Below are 22,900 nucleotides of genomic sequence, written 5' to 3' on the forward strand. Positions count from 1 at the left end.
TCTTCAGCATGGAAATTATGTCAGAGGATTGATGAGAAGAGCAGGGGAGGAGAGAGATGGGGGGGGTTAGAGAAGGAGTGAGTTCCTACCACAGCTTGCAGATTCCAGAGTGTGTGTGTGTGTGTGTGCCTGCAAGAGTGTGTATGTGTGTTTGTGTGTTTGTCTTGTGTCTGTTTTAGCCACAGATTATATTGCAACTCATGTTTTTCCAGAGGGGTGGAGGCTCAGTAGGCTGCAGGGCATCTTGTCCTATCCAGGAGGCTGTGGTTAACATGCAATTTACTGTCTCTCTATAATGAGGACAGTCCCTGTATCCAACTCCTTGAGTGACACCTGGTTTACTCACCATTCTTCACACACACACACACACACACACACACACACACACACACACACACACACACACACACACACACACCTCTGCTCCCTCTCCACCACCTCGTAATAAGAAACACTTTCACACCATGAATGAAACTGGCACACAGAGAGAAAGTGCAGCACAGAGAGATAAAGTGCAGCACAGAGAGAGAAAGTGCAGCACAGAAAGAGAAAGTGCAGCACAGAAAGAGAAAGTGCAGCACAGAGAGAGAAAGTGCAGCACAGAGAGAGAATGTGCAGCACAGAGGGAGAAAGTGCAGCACAGAGAGAGAAAGTGCAGCACAGAGTGAGAAAGTGCAGCACAGAAAGAGAAAGTGCAGCACAGAAAGAGAAAGTGCAGCACAGAGGGAGAAAGTGCAGCACAGAGAGAGAAAGTGCAGCACAGAGAGAGAAAGTGCAGCACAGAGAGAGAAAGTGCAGCACAGAGAGAGAAAGTGCAGCACAGAAAGAGAAAGTGCAGCACAGAGAGAGAAAGTGCAGCACAGAGAGAGAAAGTGCAGCACAGAGTGAGAAAGTGCAGCACAGAAAGAGAAAGTGCAGCACAGAGGGAGAAAGTGCAGCACAGAGAGAGAAAGTGCAGCACAGAAAGAGAAAGTGCAGCACAGAGAGCCAAGGAGCTACAGACAGAGAGATGCCTCTGAGTTAGTTCCCTCCCTGCTCATTGGTTCAGTCTCACACGTCTCTCTGTTTAGACAAGCTGTTTAACATGTCTCTAATTGTGAGTTTAGGTAATCGTCTATTAGGCTGGTTCAAAGGGCCGCTGGGTAATTGGAGGGTGCTGGGCTGTGTGTTTTGTAATTCAGGTTGGTGTCAGAGCCATTATTACTGTCAACATGAAGACTGGCCCTAGGCGAGGTGGGTTAGGGGTGAGGAGGGGTGAGGAGGGGTGAGGAGGGGTGAGGAGGGGTGCGATCGCTACCTCCATGTCTTCTCAGTCAGAACAACGTTAAGACAGCCATGAAGGCTCTGAATGGACAATTTTTCTTCCTCTGCCATTTTCAGAAAGCCAACATAGCTCAGGGGGTTTGTTTCACACGCCAGTTACCACCTCCTCTTCCTTCTCCTCCGAGACAGAGAGAGAGAGAGAGAGAGAGAGAGAGAGAGAGAGAGAGAGAGAGAGAGAGAGAGAGAGAGAGAGAGAGAGAGAGAGAGAGAAAAGAAAAGACTGGGGATATCATTAATTTTCTGTCAGATTGATTCGTTTCTGTGGACATATTTATTTCTCTGTTGAATCCAAGTTGACGCATGTTTATCTGGCGTAACTCCCCGGAGGGCCGAGTCATGGAGACGTTCACTGCACAGTAGACACCAAATAATAATAATTAAAATGCAGTGAGGGAGAGAGAGAGAGATACAGGGAGACAGAGAGATATAGAGGAGGATATGGGAGAAAGAGAGAGATACAGGGAGGAGAGGAGAGGAGAGGAGAGGAGAGGAGAGGAGAGGAGAGGAGAGGAGAGGAGAGGAGAGGAGAGGAGAGGAGAGGAGAGGAGAGGAGAGGAGAGGAGAGGTAGATACAGGGAGGAGAGATAGATACAGGGAGGAGAGGAGAGAGATATACTGGGAGGAGAGAGATACAGGGAGGAGAGGAGAGAGATACTGTGGGGAGAGGAGAGAGAGATACAGGGAGGAGAGAGATACAAGGAGGAGAGGAGAGAGAGATACAGGTAGGAGAGAGATACAGGGAGGAGAGGAGAGAGAAAGATACAGGGAGGAGAGGAAAGAGAGATACAGGGAGGAGAAGAGAGAGAGATACAGGGTGGAGAGCAGAGAGATACTGGGAGGAGAGGAGAGAGCAACAGAGGGGAAGGGCACGGTAGCTGTTAGGGAATAGAGGAACAGGGCTATAGAGAATCTTAAATAAGACATCTCAGTCAGTCTTATCCCCCACTCTTGTCCTTTCCTGCTAGCGCTGACTTTGCTGATAACTTCTTTATTGAAGAAAAATGTACTTACTACGACTGTGATGTGGTTGAATGCACTGTCTGTAAGTCACTCTGGATAAGAGCATCTGCTAAATCAGTGGTTCCCAACCAGAAGTACTAGGACCCCTGGGGGTACTTGGCCTATCCACAGGGGGTACTTGAGAAGACTCATGAGACCATAGGTGTGACACTCTGGCTCCATGGACTTTGATATTTGAGCCAGGGTTGTTCACTTTCATTTGTTTGGGTGTATTTCATTTGGTGGTGTTGGGGATGGGTGAGTTTCATTTTGTTTGTGTCTATGGTGATTGGTCTATGACTCCCAATCGGAGGTAACGAGTGTCAGCTGTCGGCTCGTTATCTCTGATTGGGAGCCATATATATTCTGTGTGTTTTCTCCTTTGTTTTGTGGGTTATTGTTCCATGTTTCTGTCAGTGTTACAGAGGACTTCACTATCGTCATTTGTTGTTTTTTGTGGTTGCTTTAGTAAATAAAGTCATCATGTTCACTCCACGCGCTGCGTATTGGTCCGCTTCTTCAGACGTTCGTGACAGAAAAACCCACCATAGAAGGACCAAGCAGCGTGTCCAGGAGCAAGACAGCTGGACATGGGAGGAAGCGCCTGGTAAGGAGCTCGAGAGGCTGGCGATGGCCCAGGTGGGCAAATCGTGGTCCTGGGAGGACATGCTCGGGGGCAAGGGACCTTGGGGGAAGATCAAGGCCCTGGCGAGAGAGGAGCAACGGCGTCAGCAGGGCCATCATCGTTGGAAGGACGAGAGGCAACCCCAAAAAAGTTTTTTGGGGGGCACATGGCTTGGCGGCTGGGCAGCAGGAGGCTGCTACAGGGAGACGTGGAGAGAAGGCTATCGGATTACGGGAGCCATTGGCGAGTAGAGGAAGGGAAGTTGTTGCGGCACGGCGTGAGAGACTGATGTGTGTTACCAGTCCGGTCCGGCCCGTTCCTGATCCCCAGTTAAAGCCAGTGGTGTGTGTTCCCAGTACGGACCGGCCTGTTCCTACTCCACGCATCAAGCCCACGGTGTGCGTCGCCAGCCCAGCCCGGCCTGTTCCTGCTCCACGCACAGAACCTACGGTGTGCGTCGCCAGCCCAGCCCGGCCTGTTCATGCTCCACGCACCAAGGATACGGTGTGCGTCGACAGCCCAGCCCGGCCTGTTCCTGCTCCACGCACAGAACCTACGGTGTGCGTCGCCAGCCCAGCCCGGCCTGTTCCTGCTCCACGCACAGAACCTACGGTGTGCGTCGACAGCCCCTGCCCGGCCTGTTCCTGCTCCACGCACCAAGGATACGGTGTGCGTTGACAGCCCTGCCCGGCCTGTTCCTGCTCCACGCACCAAGCCCACGGTGTGCGTCGCCAGCCCAGCCCGGCCTGTTCCTGCTCCACGCACAGAACCTACGGTGTGCGTCGCCAGCCCAGCCCGGCCTGTTCCTGCTCCACGCACAGAGGATACGGTGTGCGTCGACAGCCCAGCCCGGCCTGTCCCTGCCACCCGCACCAAGTCTACGGTGCGCGTCGCCAGCCCGACCCGGCCTGTTCCTGCCACCCGCACCAAGTCTACGGTGCGCGTCGCCAGCCCGACCTGGCCTGTTCCTGCCACTCGCACCAAACTGACGGTGCGCGTCGCCAGCCCGGTCCGGCCTGTTCCTGCCACCCGCACCAAGTCTACGGTGCGCGTCGCCAGCCCGGTCCGGCCTGTTCCTTCTCCCCGCACTAGCCCTGAGATGCGTGTCCTCAGCCCGGTACCTCCAGTTCCGGCACTACGCGCCAGGCCTAAGGTGCGCCTCAGACGGCCAGAGTCTGCCGTCTGCCCAACGGCGCCTGAACTGCCCGTCTGCCCAACGGCGCCTGAACTGCCCGTCTGCCCAACGGCGCCTGAACTGCCCGTCTGCCCAACGGCGCCTGAACTGCCCGTCTGCCCAACGGCACCTGGACTGCCCGTCTGCCCAACGGCGCCTGAACTGCCCGTCTGCCCAACGGGCGCTTGAACTGCCCGTCTGCCCAACGGCGCTAAAGCCGCCCGTCTGTACTGAACCTGCAAAGCCGCCCGTCTGCCATGAGCCTTCAGAGCCGTCCGCCAGACCGGAGACGCTAGAGCCTTCCGCCAGACAGGAGCCGCTAGAGCCTTCCGCCAGACAGGAGCCGCTAGAGCCTTCCGCCAGACAGGATCAGCCAGAGCCTTCCGCCAGACAGGATCAGCCAGAGCCTTCCACCAGACAGGATCAGCCAGAGCTTTCCGCTAGACAGGATCAGCCAGAGCCTTCCGCCAGACAGGATCAGCCAGAGCCTTCCGCCAGACAGGATCAGCCAGATCCGTCAGCCAGCCATGAGCCGTCCAGCCAGGATCCGCCAGAGCCGTCCAGCCAGGATCCGCCAGAGCCGTCCAGCAAGGATCCGCCAGAGCCGTCCAGCCAGGATCCGCCAGAGCCAGCCAGCCAGGATCCGCCATTTAGTCCGGTACTGCCCCTTAGCCCGGTGCTGCTCCTTAGCCCGGTGCTGCCCCTTAGCCCGGTGCTGCCCCTTAGTCCGGTGCTGCCCCTGAGGCCGGTGCTGCCCCTTAGTCCGGTGCTGCCCCTTAGCCCGGTGCTGCCCCTTAGCCCGGTGCTGTCCCTTAGCCCGGTGCTGCCCCTTATCCCGGTGCTGCCCCTTATCCCGGTGCTGCCCCTTAGGCCGATGCTGCCCCTTAGTCCGGTGTTGCCCCTTAGTCCAGGTGGGGTTAGTTGGAGGGTGGTCATTGGGAGGAGGCTACCGAAGCAGGTTGTGACTGTGGTGGGGTGGGGATCACGACCGGGGCCAGAGCCGCCACCGTGGACAGACGCCCACCCAGACCCTCCCTAGTCCTGATGTTGGTGCGCCCGGAGTTCGCACCTTTAGGGGGGTACTGTGACACTCTGGCTCCATGGACTTTGATATTTGAGCCAGGGTTGTTCACTTTCATTTGTTTGGGTGTATTTCATTTGGTGGTGTTGGGGATGGGTGAGTTTCATTTTGTTTGTGTCTATGGTGATTGGTCTATGACTCCCAATCGGAGGTAACGAGTGTCAGCTGTCGGCTCGTTATCTCTGATTGGGAGCCATATATATTCTGTGTGTTTTCTCCTTTGTTTTGTGGGTTATTGTTCCATGTTTCTGTCAGTGTTACAGAGGACTTCACTATCGTCATTTGTTGTTTTTTGTGGTTGCTTTAGTAAATAAAGTCATCATGTTCACTCCACGCGCTGCGTATTGGTCCGCTTCTTCAGACGTTCGTGACAATAGGCTTACAGGTAAAATGTACATAATGGGGTACTTCAGGGGTACTCGGGGCAGAGCAAAATACAGTTGGTGGTACAGTAAACAAAAAAAGGTTGGGAACCACTGCTTTACAGTATAGTACAATACCTACTGTAAACTGTACTGTACTCCTGAGTGGCGCAGTGGTCTAAGGCACTGCATCGCAGTGCTAACTGTGCCACTAGAGATCCTGGTTCGAATCCAGGCTCTGTCGCAGCTGGCCGCGACCGGGAGACTCATGGGCGTTTGCCACGCCAGGGTTGTGGGTTTGATTCCCACGGGGGGCCAGTATAAAAAAAAAAATGTAATATTTAACTGTAAGTCGCTCTGGATAAGAGCATCTGCTAAATGACTATAAATGTAAATGTAAACTATACTGTAAAAATTACTGCTCTAAATGACTCTAATGTAAAAATGTAAAATGTAGAGAATAAAAAATTGGGAATGGTAACTAAGAGAAATAAAGAGAGCTAGAAAGGCTAACCATGTCAGGTGTTTACCGCCGGAGATAACCATTGGTAAAAACATAAACCACAATCTAGATTCTAAGAAAATAAAACATTGTGTGTTGTTCCCAGGAGTGGTAAACACCTGGAGCGAGAGGCTTGTTTGTGCAGGCAGGTGAGTAGCCACCTCTCCCTCCGCTCTCCAGGGACTCCTCCTTGGCTGAAGGTGCCTTTTCTGCAGACACTGGGATCTGAGCTCCAGGAGGGCGAGAGAGGGAGAGAGGGAGGGAGGGAGCAGGGGGACTGGCATCATTAGCAGTCCTGCGAGGTGTGTGCCAAGCCAGCATCCATGCACATTCCTATCATATACTCTCACTCCTTCTCCCTCCCTATCACTCCCTCTCCCTCCCTATCTCTCCCTATCACCCTCTCTCACTCCCCATCACTCCCTCTCACTCCATATCACTCCCTCTCCCTCCCTATCACTACATCTCACTTCCTATCCCTCCCTATCACCCTCTCTCACTCCCTATCACTCCCTCTCACTCCCTAGCCCTCCCTATCCCTCCCTATCACGCCATTTCCCTCCCTATCACTCCCTATCCCTCCATATCCCTCCCTATCAGTTCCTCCCATGCCCTATCACTCCCTCTCCCTCCCTATCACTCCCTATCCCTCCCTATCCCTCCCTCTCATGCCCTATCACTCCCTCCTCCACAACAGCATCAGTCAGAACCACAATGCCTCTGAGTCATCATGCAAGCCCCTGTACCATGTTCCACTCACACAGAAACCCCCTCCCTCATGCTCCTCCCTCCCTCCCCTCCCTCATGCTCCTCCCTCCCTCCCCTCTCTTATGCACCTTCCTCCCTCCCCTCCCTCCCCTCCCTCATGCTCCTCCCTCCCTCCCCTCTCTCATGCGCCTCCCTCCCTCCCCTCTCTTATGCACCTTCCTCCCTCCCCTCCCTCCCCTTCCTCCCCTCCCTCCCCTCATGCTCCTCCCTCCCTCCCTCCTCTCATGCGCCTCCCTCCCTCCCCACTCTCATGCTCTTCCCTCCCTCCCTCTCCCCCCTCTCACCCCCCCCACGCCAGAACGAGAGGTCCTTTCGACTAATCATGTCACACCTGACAGGAAGAAAGCTGGAGAGAGAGGAGCCTAGCTGGTGCCACAGAACCCACTGCACGCATGATGTCACATTGACGGGCGGGCGTCTGTAATTAAATGTGTCATTATGGGATTTTATTCTGTGTGGTGCTTCAAGCCTGTTATCCCTCTAAACGCCTGCCTGCCATCAGCTCATGCATTTTTCATGGCCAGACGGGCAGGCTGCTGAGAGACACAGAGAGGCCTGTAGGGGTAATATGTAAAGTGAGAGGAGTGATGGGTGTTGGACAGCCGGAAGTGGAGGACATGTGTCTGTACAGACAGGCAGACAGACAGACAGGCAGACAGACATTCTGATAGGGTTGCACAGACATGCTCTGATATAGCGTTGCAGACCATTACAGATGCAACAGAGCCTGCAAAGCAACACAGCTGAATGCAAATGAAGACATTGGGAAATGGTTGCTGTTTTGACAAGTGAACGTGTTGCAACTGTTTGAATGGAAAGTTATACAGTTGTATAGACTGACTGTACATGTATTTAACTGTATGATTATGCAGAAAGATAAGATTGTATGGGCAACTCAGTCGGGGGAACTGAGTCTCAACTTACTGTTGAGAGTTAGAATAATAGAATACACAAGGTGCAATTTCGAAATGTGGTTGTGCCTCAGCAGTCACTCAATTAGCCCATTGTTTAGTCAAATGTTTTTTTAGATTGGTAAATTAGTCTAGCGGCCAGCTATCTAAACTTGTAGTAATCATGGTTGAATTACCGACCGGGGTGGGGCCCATTGATCATCAGTTATCATGTTAAAAACTGCAAACATTTGCCTTCACCCCATGGCAAAATCTGTAGAATTGCATGAAATTAGTTATAAAATTAGAAGATCTTCTCTCCGCCTCATGGCAAAATGTGTAGAATTGCAGCAAACTTGCTTTAAAACAGCAAAATTTTCTCTATGCCCCATGGCAAAATGTGCAGAATTGCAGGAAATGAACTTAAAAAAAAAAAAAAGTATCTTCTCTGTCATGAGGGGGACCGTTCAAATGTTTTGCTCGCAAGGTGTGGTGGGTATGGATGTGGGTACGCAGACCCGCGAGCCACTGTGGCCCCTCATGATGAGTTCCCCCGTCAAAGTTGCCCATCCCTGTTGTAGCCTAAGTTACAGTTTTTCTCAATTGCTAAAACACTAAACCCTATTGTCTGAACCAAATGCTCAGTTGCCTGAACCCACTGATTGAATCAATCACTCTTTTGGCAAAACCATAAGCACTTTTCACCTGTTTAGACATAACTTGCCAACACATTTTCATTGTGATGCACCCGTGCTGCATAATGGTGAGCACAGGTGACAAAAGTCAAACACAATTAGAGCACAGGTGTCACCACTTGAACACAACAACTCAAAATTGATCACACTTGTGGCTAATGATGTGTTTGCCATGGAGTCCTGGTTTGCCTCCAGCCACTGTAGAGCTGGGACATGTCGGACTGCAGATGTGTGGCGGGTGTTTGTTTGTGTCGATCCATTAATTATAATATAATATAATATGCCATTTAGCAGACGCTTTTATCCAAAGCGACTTACAGTCATGTGTGCATACATTTTTACGTGTGGACTATTATTGTCACGTGAGATTCAAGCCTGAACAGCTCTGATTATCATTGAGCACGGTTCATTCATAAAACACCACTAATTCAACCTCAGTTTCTGTTGATCATTTGTCTTTACTCACACGCTGATTGCAGTCATCTGTGTTTCATGTGAATGGGCAAAAGGATGTTTCACTGGCTGCAGAAAGGCAGTAACATTATTTGGTGTAGATAGAAGTGAATCCCATGATGTCAGATGGTGTTATCAATGAGAAATAAACAGTCTTACAATACTCTGTCAGGCTTGAGGAGCACTATTGAGCACACCTTGGCCAAAAACAATTCTCCGCCCCATGGCAAAATGTTTAGAATTGCAGGAAACTAGCTTAAAAACAGCATTCTCTGCCCCATGTAAAATGTGTAGAATTGCGGGAAATTAGCTTTAAAACTGCTAAATGTTCTCTCCGTCAAACAAGAGGGGTGTGAACGGTTTGGGGTCGCGATGTGGGGGTTTGTTACTAGGCCAATAAATGACAATATCCATTCTGACCTTTGCCCCCTAGGAAGTGTGTGTGACTGGACCTTCTCAAATAGTATTGGAGTACCCCTGATCTAGAGCGTAGACTGACTGACTGCCTCAGTATGGCCTCGTCCTCCAGTCAAAGACGAAAAAAAGTTATGAGCCCAGAGATACACCCTTCACCTGTCAGGTTAACATATAAAATACACATTCATCGCCACATTAACTATACCCTTCTGAATGTTATCTCACCTTGCAGCTCAGCCAGGGAGGAGATCATGGGGGAAGAGAGAGAGAGAGAGAGAGAGAGAGAGAGAGAGAGAGAGAGAGAGAGAGAGAGAGAGAGAGAGAGAGGGAGAGAGAGAGAGAGAGAGAGAGACAGACAGAGAGAGAGAGAGAGAGAGAGAGAGAGAGAGAGAGAGAGAGAGAGAGAGAGAGAGAGAGAGAGAGAGTAGAGAGAGAGAGAGAGAGAGAGAGAGAGAGAGAGAGAGAGAGAGAGAGAGAGTAGAGAGAGAGAGAGAGAGAGAGAGTAGAGAGAGAGAGAGAGAGAGAGAGAGAGAGAGAGAGAGAGAGAGAGAGAGAGAGAGAGAGAGAGAGAGAGAGAGAGAGAGAGAGAGAGAGAGAGAATAGAGAGAGAGAGAGAATAGAGAGAGAGAGAGAGAATAGAGAGAATATAGAGAAAGAGGGAGATCTCTGTGCTTTAGAGCTGTGGGGGAATTGGACCCTGTCAGCACCACCGCCGAGACACTATCTCCCCACTCCTCAGAGATAAGACAGGAGTTGGACAAAGACGGTGTGTGTGTGTGTGTGCGCCCTTTCCTCTCTCCAGTCTCTTCGATTTGATTTATCCACAGCGGAGGCTCTTTCATGATTTTGCTCCGATCTACTTTGTTGAGGAAATAAGAGAAATTGCTCTCTCCTTTAGAAAATGTAGTGGAATGAGTAGGGTGCTGGAGAGGCACCAATTCATGCTCATGGCTAGCTGTATTTGCTTTGATTCGTGTTACAGTTGAAGGTCGCTATTAAGTGATGCATGGTTTATACCTTATGCATTACATTTTGCATCTCAGGCTGTAGTCTGTTACATTCCCTAGCAAGAAAACCAAATAATGCCGCTCAAACAGAAGGGGGAACTAACAAAGCGTCACTGACAACATGGTGGGGTTTTAGGAGGGGTTCTGAAAGACACTCACAGGGGTCTCCACTGGAAGTTGACTAGCAACAACAACTGGAACCTAAAAGACACCCACCATGAGTGCCCACTAAATTTGCCCAAGAAGAGGCAAACTAAATAAAAACACACACCAAACTAAAAGACAGGAAGCAAACCAAAAAGTGGAGCAAAAACTAAAACAGGGCCATTTTCTAAAAATCTAATAGGGAGAGCTAACTAAAGGTGTTAACGCTCCACATCTCTCAAGACCACTGGAGCACTAGGTGAAACACCTTCCCACTAACGAGATGGCAACCAGCACTAGGTGAAACACCTTCCCACTAACGAGATGGCAACCAGCACAGGTGAAACACCTTCCCACTAACGAGATGGCAACCAGCACAGGTGAAACACCTTCCCACTAACGAGATGGCAACCAGCACTAGGTGAAACACCTTCCCACTAACGAGATGGCAACCAGCACTAAGTGAAACACCTTCCCACTAACGAGATGGCAACCAGCACTAGGTGAAACACCTTCCCACTAACGAGATGGCAACCAGCACTAGGTGAAACACCTTCCCACTAACGAGATGGCAACCAGCACTAGGTGAAACACCTTCCCACTAACGAGATGGCAACCAGCACAGGGGCAACACCTTCCCACTAACGAGATGGCAACCAGCACTAGGTGAAACACCTTCCCACTAACGAGATGGCAACCAGCACAGGGGCAACACATACTGGCCAACGAGATTACACCAATCGGTGCACCCTATGTGCTAAAGTCCAACCTCAGAACATACATGGAAAAACCACAACCTGTAACAAGTCTCAAATGAAAGATGGGCAGAGATGTCTCTCTGTGTGTGTGTGTGTGTGTGTGTGTGTGTGTGTGTGTGTGTTTAAGTGTGGTGTGGTTTGTGTGTGTGTGTGTGTGTGTGGTGTGGTTTGTGTTTGTGTGTGGTGTGTGTGTGTGTTTGTGTGTGGTGTTTGTGTGTGGTGTGTTTGTGTGTGGTGTGTTTGTGTGTGGTGTGTGGTGTGTTTGTGTGTGGTGTTTGTGTGGTGTGTTTGTGTGTGGTGTGGTGTGTGTGTGTTTTTGTGTGTGGTGTTTCTTTAAACAGCTTTCAAAATTCCAGAAAATTATGTCATGGCTTTAGAAGCTTCTGATAGGCTAATATACATCATTAGTGCCTCTTTCCTTGATATCATGGGAAAATCAAAAGAAATCAACCAAGACCTCAGAAAAACAATTGTAGACCTCCACAAGTCTGGTTCATCCTTGGGAGCAATTTCCAAACGCCTGAAAGTACCACGTTCATCTATACAAACAATAGTACGCAAGTATAAACACCATGGGACCATGCAGCCGTCATACCGCTCAGGAAGGAGACGCGTTCTGTCTCCTAGAGATGAACGTACTTTGGTGTGAAAAGTGAAAATCAGTCCCAGAACAACAACAGCAAAGGACCTTGTGAAGATGCTGGAGGAAACAGGTACAAAAGTATCTATATCCACAGTAAAACAAGTCCTATATTGACATAACCTGAAAGGCCGCTCAGCAAGGAAGAAGCCACTGCTCCAAAACCGCCATAAAAAAGCCAGACTAAGGTTTGCAACTGCACATGGGGACAAAGATCGTACTTTTTGGAGAAATATCCTCTGGTCTGATGAAACAAAAATAGAACTGTTTGGCCATAATGACCATCATTATGTTTGGAGGAAAAAGGGGGATGCTTGCAAGCCGAAGAACACCATCCCAACCGTGAAGCACAGGGGTGGTAGCGTCATGCTGTGGGGGTGCTTTGCTGCAGGAGGGACTGGTGCACTTCAAAGAATAGATGGCATCATGAGATAGGAAAATTACGTGGATATATTGAAGCAACATTTCAAGACATCAGTCAGGAAATTAAAGCTTGGTCGCAAATGGGTCTTCCAAATGGACAATGACCCCAAGCATACTTCCAAAGTTGTGGCAAAATGGCTTAAGGACAACAAAGTCATGGTATTGGAGTGGCCATCACAAAGCCCTGACCTCAATCCTATAGAAAATGTGTGGGCAGTACTGAAAAAGCGTGTGTGAGCAAGGAGGCCTACAAACCTGACTCAGTTGCACCAGCTCTGTCAGGAGGAATGGGCCAAAATTCACCCAACTTATTGTGGGAAGCTTGTGGAAGGCTACCTGAAACGTTTGACCCAAGTTAAACAATTTAAAGGCAATGCTACCAAATACTAATTGAGTGTATGTTATCTTCTGACCCACTGGGAATGTGATGAAAGAAATAAAAGCTGAAATAAATAATTCTCTCTACTATTATTCTGACATTTCACATTCTTAAAATAAAGTGGTGATCCTAACTGACCTAAGACAGGGAATTCTTACTAGGATTAAATGTCAGGAATTCTGAAAAACTGAGTTTAAATGTATTTGGCTAAGGTATATGTAAACTTCCGACTTCAACTGTATGTCCTGTCTCTCTATACCTTGTGAGTCCTGAAGTGAGAGCTGTGTGAGTGTTCCATTGAGAGCTGTGTGAGTGTACCAGTGAGAGCTGTGTGAGTGTACCAGTGAGAGCTGTGTGAGTGTTCCAGTGAGACCTGTGTGAGTGTACCAGTGAGAGCTGTGTGAGTGTACCAGTGAGAGCTGTGTGAGTGTACCAGTGAGAGCTGTGTGAGTGTTCCATTGAGAGCTGTGTGAGTGTACCAGTGAGAGCTGTGTGAGTGTTCCAGTGAGAGCTGTGTGAGTGTACCAGTGAGAGCTGTGTGAGTGTTCCATTGAGAGCTGTGTGAGTGTTCCAGTGAGGAGCTGTGTGAGTGTTCCAGTGAGAGCTGTGTGAGTGTTCCATTGAGAGCTGTGTGAGTGTTCCAGTGAGAGCTGTGTGAGTGTACCAGTGAGAGCTGTGTGAGTGTTCCAGTGAGAGCTGTGTGAGTGTTCCAGTGAGAGCTGTGTGAGTGTACCAGTGAGAGCTGTGTGAGTGTACCAGTGAGAGCTGTGTGAGTGTTCCAGTGAGAGCTGTGTGAGTGTACCAGTGAGAGCTGTGTGAGTGTACCAGTGAGAGCTGTGTGAGTGTTCCAGTGAGAGCTGTGTGAGTGTACCAGTGAGAGCTGTGTGAGTGTACCAGTGAGAGCTGTGTGAGTGTACCAGTGAGAGCTGTGTGAGTGTACCAGTGAGAGCTGTGTGAGTGTTCCAGTGAGAGCTGTGTGAGTGTACCAGTGAGAGCTGTGTGAGTGTACCAGTGAGAGCTGTGTGAGTGTACCAGTGAGAGCTGTGTGAGTGTACCAGTGAGAGCTGTGTGAGTGTACCAGTGAGAGCTGTGTGAGTGTACCAGTGAGAGCTGTGTGAGTGTTCCAGTGAGAGCTGTGTGAGTGTACCAGTGAGAGATGTGTGAGTGTTCCAGTGAGAGCTGTTTGAGTGTTCCAGTGAGGAACTGTGTGTCCCAGTGAGAGAGCTCTGACCTGCTCAGTAGGTTTCCAACGCAACAGAAAGGAAGCAAACACTCTTACACTCTGTGTGACTCCCGAGTGGCTAGAGATCCTGGTTTGAGTCCAGGCTCTGTCGCAGCCGGCCGCGACCGGGAGACCCATGGGTGGCGCACAATTGGTCCAGCGTCATCCAAGGTAGGGGAGGGTTTGGCCGGCAGGGACGTGGGTTCGTTTCCCACGGGGGGCCAGTATTGAAAAAGAAACAAAAAAAAACCCATGTATGCATTCACTAACTGTAAGTCGCTCTGGATAAGAGCGTCTCCTAAATGTAATGTGCTGACTGAGAAAGCCACTCACTCTGAATATCTGTGACATTTAGCAGGAATAGACAGAACAACTTTTATTATCTACGACATTCCCTTTTCTCATGTCTCTATTGACAACATATTGTGTGTCTTCTGCATCATTGTAGTTTGTTGGTAAGGTTCAGGATGACTAGGTCAGGATGTCAGAAAAGCCACTTCCATCCTCACACATCACTGCCCCAGTGAGGAGACAATCGTGACATTTAGGTTAGTGATGGGAGGAGAGGGGAGGAGAGGAGAGAGGCAGTGGGTTCAGGGGTCAGTGGCCTGTGTCATCAGACAGAGGGATCCATCACCAGCCCATGTCCACTCTCACACTGCCCACTGACACAGGGGTCAAGGGTTACCACCCTCTGGCCAACCCCTTCACACACTCACACATTATGTTCTGTTCTCTCCCTGGTCTTTTCAGAGCGCAGGAAACTGTGGACAGGAAACAAGAGATTGACTGATTGTCCTCCATAGACTGAAGAGTTAAGGTAAGATATGTTTCTCCTCCTCTCTCAGGGCCTGTTATGTTTGTCCTACTTATGGCTGGTGTTATGTCTGTATGTTTGTTTGTGTTATAGTATTTCACATTACTGTTCTCACAGGCACACACACACACAGGCACACACACACACACACTCCATCACACAGAATCACAGAGCCAGTGGGGGTGAGAGGAGAAGGTATTCCTGGGTTAGCTAGACCTCTCAAAGTCAGGCTAGGAGACGGTATTCCTGGGTTAGCTAGACCTCTGAAAGTCAGGCTAGGAGACGGTATTCCTGGGTTAGCCAGACTTCTAAAAGTCAGGCTAGGAGAAGGTATTCCAGGGTTAGCTAGACCTCTCAATGTCAGGCTAGGAGAAGGTATTCCTGTGTTAGCTAGACTTCTAAAAGTCAGACTAGGAGAAGGTATTCCTGGGTTAGCTAGACCTCTCAAGGTCAGATTAGGAGAAGGTATTCCTGGGTTAGTTAGAACTCTCAAGGTCAGGTTAGGAGAAGGTATTCCTGGGTTAGTTAGAACTCTCAAGGTCAGGTTAGAGTGGATTGACATCCCGTCAGCTCTGATCAAAAAAGAAGAAGAGGGAATGAAGTGCAATAGAATGGAATGAAAAAAAACAGCCTGACAGTCAAAGAAACTGATCTCTGCTGTGGCTACGGTTTCTCCCATTTGTTCCTAATGACCCTGGGCCGCGGTTCTCTGATGGGGAAAAAACAAGGACCATTTCACGGCTCAGAGAATGCAATATGTCCCCGGCCCTGTTGCCACTGTGACACGCACTGTGAGTCAGACAGGACAATGGAAAGGGTGGGGGGACAGCCTGACCCTATGACCCCGCCATGCCCACCCGGGCCATACTTTTCCATGGCGATGGGCAGCAGAGATCACAGAGGCCACAGTGAATCACGTTAGATGTGATGTCCCCAGCCGAGGCAGTATATTATGGTCTGTAATAACTGCCTATCCCATTGTGGAGGATCCTGCTGGAGGAAGACAGAGAAGTGGTGAGAGTGTATGATAAATGACTGTTATGTAATTTGTGATGATGATGTATGGCTACTTCCCTCCTCTTATTAGATACCTGTTAAAAACCTGACTGGGGCTTCATATTTTAGATATTTATTTCTGTTAGAAACCTGATTGGGGCTTCATATTTTAGATGTTTATTTCTGTTAGAAACCTGATTGGGGCTTCATATTTTAGATATTTATTTCTGTTAAAAACCTGACTGGGGCTTCATATTTTAGATATTTATTTCTGTTAGAAACCTGATTGGGGCTTCATATTTTAGATATTTATTTCTGTTAGAAACCTGATTGGGGCTTCATATTTTAGATATTTATTTCTGTTAGAAACCTGACTGGGGCTTCATATTTTAGATGTTTATTTCTGTTAGAAACCTGACTGGGGCTTCATATTTTAGATATTTATTTCTGTTAGAAACCTGACTGGGGCTTCATATTTTAGATATTTATTTCTGTTAGAAACCTGATTGGGGCTTCATATTTTAGATATTTATTTCTGTTAGAAACCTGATTGGGGCTTCATATTTTAGATATTTATTTCTGTTAGAAACCTGATTGGGGCTTCATATTTTAGATATTTATTTCTGTTAGAAACCTGATTGGGGCTTCATATTTTAGATATTTATTTCTGTTAGAAACCTGACTGGGGCTTCATATTTTAGATATTTATTTCTGTTAGAAACCTGACTGGGGCTTCATATTTTAGATATTTATTTCTGTTTAGAAACCTGACTGGGGCTTCATATTTTAGATATGTATTTATTTTTGTAATATACCAATTCATTATTTGTGCATGCACACACACACACACACACACCCATCCATGTTGGAGTTGATGTGTGCTGCTGGAGCTGGTTAGAGAGCTGATCCATCAGCTTCAGCCTGTTCTCAGAGCAGGAACAACAGCCAGGGAGGAGACATTACCCCTGGCTGACTGCAGAACAGCCCTGCTCACCACCACACACCCCCACATCCATCCTCACTTTCACAGCCCAACACAACCCAACCCAGCCCAACCCAACACAGCCCAACCCAACCCAACCCAACCCCACACAACCCAACACAACCCAACACAACCCAACCCAACCCAACCCAACACAACCCAACCCAACCCAACCCAACCCAACCCAACACAGCCCAACCCAACCCAACCCAACCCCACACAACCCAACACAACCCAACCCAACCCAACACAACCCAACCCAACCCCACCCAACCCAACCCAACCCAACACAGCCCAACCCATCCCCACACAACCCAACCCAACACAACCCAACACAATCCAACACAACACAACACAACCCAACCCCACACAACCCAACCCAACACAACCCAACCTAACCCAACCTAACCCCACACAACCCAATCCAACACAGCCCAACCCTACACAACCCAACACAACCCAACCCAACCCAACACAGCCCAACCCAACCACACACAACCCAACCCAACCCAACCCAACCCAACCCAACCCAACCCCACACAACCCAACCCAACACAGCCCAACCCAACCCAACACAGCCCAACCCAATCCAACCCAACCCAACACAGCCCAACCCAACCCAACCCAACCCAAGACAGCCCAAACACAACCCAACCCAACTCAACACAGCCCAAACACTACCCAACCCAACTCAACCCAACCCAACCCAACCCAACACAGCCCAAACACAACCCAAACCAACCCAACTCAACTCAACCCAACCCCACCCCACCCAACCCAACCCAACCCAACACAGCCCAACCCATCCCCACACAACCCAACACAACACAACCCAACACAACCCAACCCAACACAATCCAACCCAACACAACACAACCCAACCCCACACAACCCAACCCAACACAACCCAACCTAACCCAACCCAACCTAACCCCACACTACCCAACCCAACACAGCCCAACCCAACACAACCCAACCCAACACAACCCAACCCCACACAACCCAACCCAACTCAACACAGCCCAACCCAACACAGCCCAACCCAACCCAACCCAACCCAACACAGCCCAAACACAACCCAACCCAACACAATACAACCCCACTCAGCCAAACACAGTCACACACCAACACACACCCACAACAACCACCACAGTTAGCCTTTAGTCCCAAACGACACAACCCTCATCCAAACTCTGCTGTCTCATAGTAGGTTTTTTGCTCTTGGTGTTTTGGACTGGAGGAGGGCTGGTACAGAGTTTGGAGGCAGGTTGCTGTGTGTTGCTGTAGGACAAAAGGAAGATTGAGAGGGAGCCTCTGTCTGTCTGTCTGTCTGCCTGCCTGCCTGCCTGCCTGCCTGCCTGTCTGTCTGCCTGCCTACCTGCCTGCCTGCCTGCCTGCCTGCCTGCCTGCCTGCCTGCCTGCCTGCCTGTCTGTCTGTCTGTCTGTCTGTCTGTCTGATTATTGCATTTTTGAGTTTACAAGAAAGGCCCAGGTGGGCGTGGCGGGGTCATAGGGTCAGGCTGTCCCCCCACCCTTTCCATTGTCCTGTCTGACTCACAGTGACGTGTCACAGTGGCAACAGGGCCGGGGACATATTGAATTCTCTGAGCCGTGAAATGGCCCTTGTTTTCTCCCCATCAGAGAGCAGCTCTCTAACCAGCTCCACTGTACTTCTGCATGTGACATTAAAAACTTGAAACTTGAAACTGCCTGCCTGGCTGTCTATATATCTACCTGACTGCCTGTCTATCTATCTACCTGTCTGCCTGTCTATCTATCTATCTACCTGTCTGCCTGTCTATCTATCTATCTACCTGTCTGCCTGTCTATCTATCTATCTACCTGTCTGTCTGCCTGTCTATCTATCTACCTGTCTGCCTGTCTATCTATCTATCTACCTGTCTGCCTGTCTATCTATCTACCTGTCTGCCTGTCTATCTATCTATCTACCTGTCTGCCTGTCTATCTATCTATCTATCTACCTGTCTGCCTGTCTATCTATCTACCTGTCTGCCTGTCTATCTATCTATCTACCTGTCTGCCTGTCTATCTATCTATCTACCTGTCTGCCTGTCTATCTATCTACCTGTCTGCCTGTCTATCTATCTATCTACCTGTCTGCCTGTCTATCTATCTATCTACCTGTCTGCCTGTCTATCTATCTATCTACCTGTCTGCCTGTCTATCTATCTATCTACCTGTCTGCCTGTCTATCTATCTATCTACCTGTCTGCCTGTCTATCTATATATCTACCTGTATGCCTGTCTGTCTATCTATCTACCTGTCTGCCTGTCTATCTATCTATCTATCTACCTGTCTGCCTGTCTATCTATTTATCTACCTGTCTGCCTGTCTATCTATCTATCTACCTGTCTGCCTGTCTATCTATCTATCTACCTGTCTGCCTATCTATCTATCTACCTGTCTGCCTGTCTATCTATCTACCTGTCTGCCTGTCTATCTATCTATCTATCTGCCTGTCTATCTATCTATCTACCTGTCTGCCTGTCTATCTATCTATCTACCTGTCTGCCTGTCTATCTATCTACCTGTCTGCCTGTCTATCTATCTATCTACCTGTCTGCCTGTCTATCTATCTATCTATCTACCTGTCTGCCTATCTATCTATCTATCTACCTGTCTGCCTGTCTATCTATCTACCTGTCTGCCTGTCTATCTATCTATCTGCCTGTCTATCTATCTATCTACCTGTCTGCCTGTCTATCTATCTATCTGTCTGCCTGTCTATCTATCTACCTGTCTGCCTGTCTATCTATCTATCTACCTGTCTGCCTGTCTATCTATCTATCTATCTACCTGTCTGCCTGTCTATCTATCTATCTACCTGTCTGCCTGTCTATCTATCTATCTACCTGTATGCATGTCTGTCTATCTATCTACCTGTCTGCCTGTCTATCTATCTATCTACCTGTCTGCCTGTCTATCTATCTATCTACCTGTCTGCCTGTCTATCTATCTATCTACCTGTCTGCCTGTCTATCTATCTATCTACCTGTCTGCCTGTCTATCTATCTATCTACCTGTATGCCAGTCTGTCTATCTATCTACCTGTCTGTCTATCTATCTATCTACCTGTCTGCCTGTCTATCTATCTATCTATCTATCTATCTATCTACCTGTCTGCCTGTCTATCTATCTATCTACCTGTCTGCCTGTCTGTCTATCTATCTACCTGTCTGCCTATCTATCTATCTACCTGTCTGCCTGTCTATCTACCTGTATGCATGTCTGTCTATCTATCTACCTGTCTGCCTGTCTATCTATCTATCTACCTGTCTGCCTGTCTATCTATCTATCTACCTGTCTGCCTGTCTATCTATCTATCTACCTGTCTGCCTGTCTATCTATCTATCTACCTGTCTGCCTGTCTATCTATCTATCTACCTGTATGCCAGTCTGTCTATCTATCTACCTGTCTGTCTATCTATCTATCTACCTGTCTGCCTGTCTATCTATCTATCTATCTATCTATCTACCTGTCTGCCTGTCTATCTATCTATCTACCTGTCTGCCTGTCTGTCTATCTATCTACCTGTCTGCCTATCTATCTATCTACCTGTCTGCCTGTCTATCTATCTACCTGTCTGCCTGTCTATCTATCTATCTGCCTGTCTATCTATCTATCTACCTGTCTGCCTGTCTATCTATCTATCTACCTGTCTGCCTGTCTATCTATCTACCTGTCTGCCTGTCTATCTATCTATCTACCTGTCTGCCTGTCTATCTATCTATCTACCTGTCTGCCTGTCTATCTATCTATCTACCTGTCTGCCTGTCTATCTATCTATCTACCTGTCTGCCTGTCTATCTATCTATCTACCTGTCTGCCTATCTATCTATCTACCTGTCTGCCTGTCTATCTATCTACCTGTCTGCCTGTCTATCTATCTATCTGCCTGTCTATCTATCTATCTACCTGTCTGCCTGTCTATCTATCTATCTATCTATCAATCAATCAATCAATCAATCAATTTTATTTTATATAGCCCTTCTTACATCAGCTAATATCTCGAAGTGCTGTACAGAAACCCAGCCTAAAACCCCAAACAGCTAGTAATGCAGGTGTAGAAGCACGGTGGCTAGGAAAAACTCCCTAGAAAGGCGAAAACCTAGGAAGAAACCTAGAGAGGAACCAGGCTATGCGGGGGTGGCCAGTCCTCTTCTGGCTGTGCCGGGTGAAGATTATAACAGAACCATGCCAAGATGTTCAAAAATGTTCATAAGTGACAAGCATGGTCAAATAATAATCAGGAATAAATCTCAGTTGGCTTTTCATAGCCGATCATTAAGAGTTGAAAACAGCAGGTCTGGGACAGGTAGGGGGTTCCATAACCGCAGGCAGAACAGTTGAAACTGGAATAGCAGCAAGGCCAGGCGGACTGGGGACAGCAAGGAGTCACCACGGCCGGTAGTCCCGACGTATGGTCCTAGGTGCTCAGGTCTCTCAGTTGGCTTTTCATAGCCGATCATTAAGAGTTGAAAACAGCAGGTCTGGGACAGGTAGGGGTTTCGTAACCGCAGGCAGAACAGTTGAAACTGGAATAGCAGCAAGGCCAGGCGGACTGGGGACAGCAAGGTGTCATCATGCCCGGTAGTCCTGACGTATGGTCCTAGGGGCTCAGGTTCTCAGAGAGAAAGAGAGAACGAGAGAATTAGAGAGAGCATACTTAAATTCACACAGGACACTGGATAAGACAGGAGGAGTACTCCAGGTATAACCAACTAACCCCAGCCCCCGACACATAAACTACTGCAGCATAAATACTGGAGGCTGAGACAGGAGCGGTCCGGAGACACTGTGGCCCCATCCGAAGAAACCCCGGACAGGGCCAAACAGGAAGGATATAACCCCACCCACTCTGCCAAAGCACAGCCCCCGCACCACTAGAGGGATATCCTCAACCACCAACTTACAATCCTGAGACAAGGCCGAGTATAGCCCACAGAGGTCTCCACCACAGCACAAACCAAGGGGGCGCCAACCCAGACAGGAAGATCACGTCAGTAACTCAACCCACTCAAGTGACGCACCCCTCCCAGGGACGGCATGAAAGAGCACCAGCAAGCCAGTGACTCAGCCCCTGCAACAGGGTTAGAGGCAGAGAACCCCAGTGGAGAGGGGAACCGGCCCGGCAGAGACAGCAAGGGCTGTTCGTTGCTCCAGAGCCTTTCCGTTCACCTTCACACTCCTGGGCCAGACTACACCCAATCATATGACCTACTGAAGAGATAAGTCTTCAGTAAAGACTTAAAGGTTGAGACCGAGTCTGCGTCTCTCACATGGGTAGGCAGACTGTTCCATAAAAATGGAGATCTATAGGAGAAAGCCCTGCCTCCCGCTGTTTGCTTAGAAATTCTAGGGACAATTAGGAGGCCTGCGTCTTGTGACCGTAGCGTACGTATTGGTATGTACGGCAGGACCAACTCGGAAAGATAGGTAGGAGCAAGCCCATGTAACGCTTTATAGGTTAACAGTAAAACCTTGAAATCAGCCCTTGCCTTAACAGGAAGCCAGTGTAGGGAAGCTAGCACTGGAGTAATATGATCAAATTTCTTGGTTCTAGTCAGGATTCTAGCAGCCGTATTTAGCACTAACTGAAGTTTATTTAGTGCTTTATCCGGGTAGCCGGAAAATAGAGCATTGCAGTAGTCTAACCTAGAAGTAACAAATGCATGGATTAATTTTTCTGCATCATTTTTGGACAGAAAATTTCTGATTTTTGCAATGTTACTTAGATGGAAAAAAGCTGTCCTTGAAACAGTCTTGATATGTTCGTCAAAAGAGAGATCAGGGTCAAGAGTAACGCCGAGGTCCTTCACAGTTTTATTTGAGACGACTTTACAACCATCAAGATGAATTGTCAGATTTAACAGAAGATCTCTTTGTTTCTTGGGACCTAGAACAAGCATCTCTGTTTTGTCCGAGTTTAAAAGTAAAAGTTTTCAGCCATCCACTTCCTTATGTCTGAAACACAGGCTTCTAGCGAGGGCAATTTTGGGGCTTCACCATGTTTCATTGAAATGTACAGCTGTGTGTCATCCGCATAGCAGTGAAAGTTAACATTATGTTTTCGAATAACATCCCCAAGAGGTAAAATATATAGTGAAAACAATAGTGGTCCTAAAAACGGAACCTTGAGGAACACCGAAATGTACAGTTGATTTGTCGGAGGACAGACCATTCACAGAGACAAACTGATATCTTTCTGACAGGTAAGATC

General features: G+C 48.6%; 1 protein-coding gene across 5 annotated transcripts in view; it reads left to right on the forward strand.

The window, feature by feature from the left end:
- The window catches only part of LOC121546045 (extracellular sulfatase Sulf-2-like), a 205,518-nt gene that overhangs the window by 40,654 nt on the left and 141,964 nt on the right, over positions 1 to 22,900 (forward strand). For all 5 annotated transcript variants that reach the window (XM_045209487.1, XM_045209488.1, XM_045209490.1 and 2 more), the window contains exon 2: positions 14,616 to 14,682. The gene's annotated coding sequence lies outside the window, so the exon portion shown is untranslated. The remainder of the gene's footprint in view (positions 1 to 14,615; positions 14,683 to 22,900) is intronic.

The sequence above is a fragment of the Coregonus clupeaformis genome, chromosome 30 (assembly GCF_020615455.1).
Source record: "Coregonus clupeaformis isolate EN_2021a chromosome 30, ASM2061545v1, whole genome shotgun sequence".
Taxonomy (NCBI): Eukaryota; Metazoa; Chordata; class Actinopteri; order Salmoniformes; family Salmonidae; genus Coregonus; species Coregonus clupeaformis.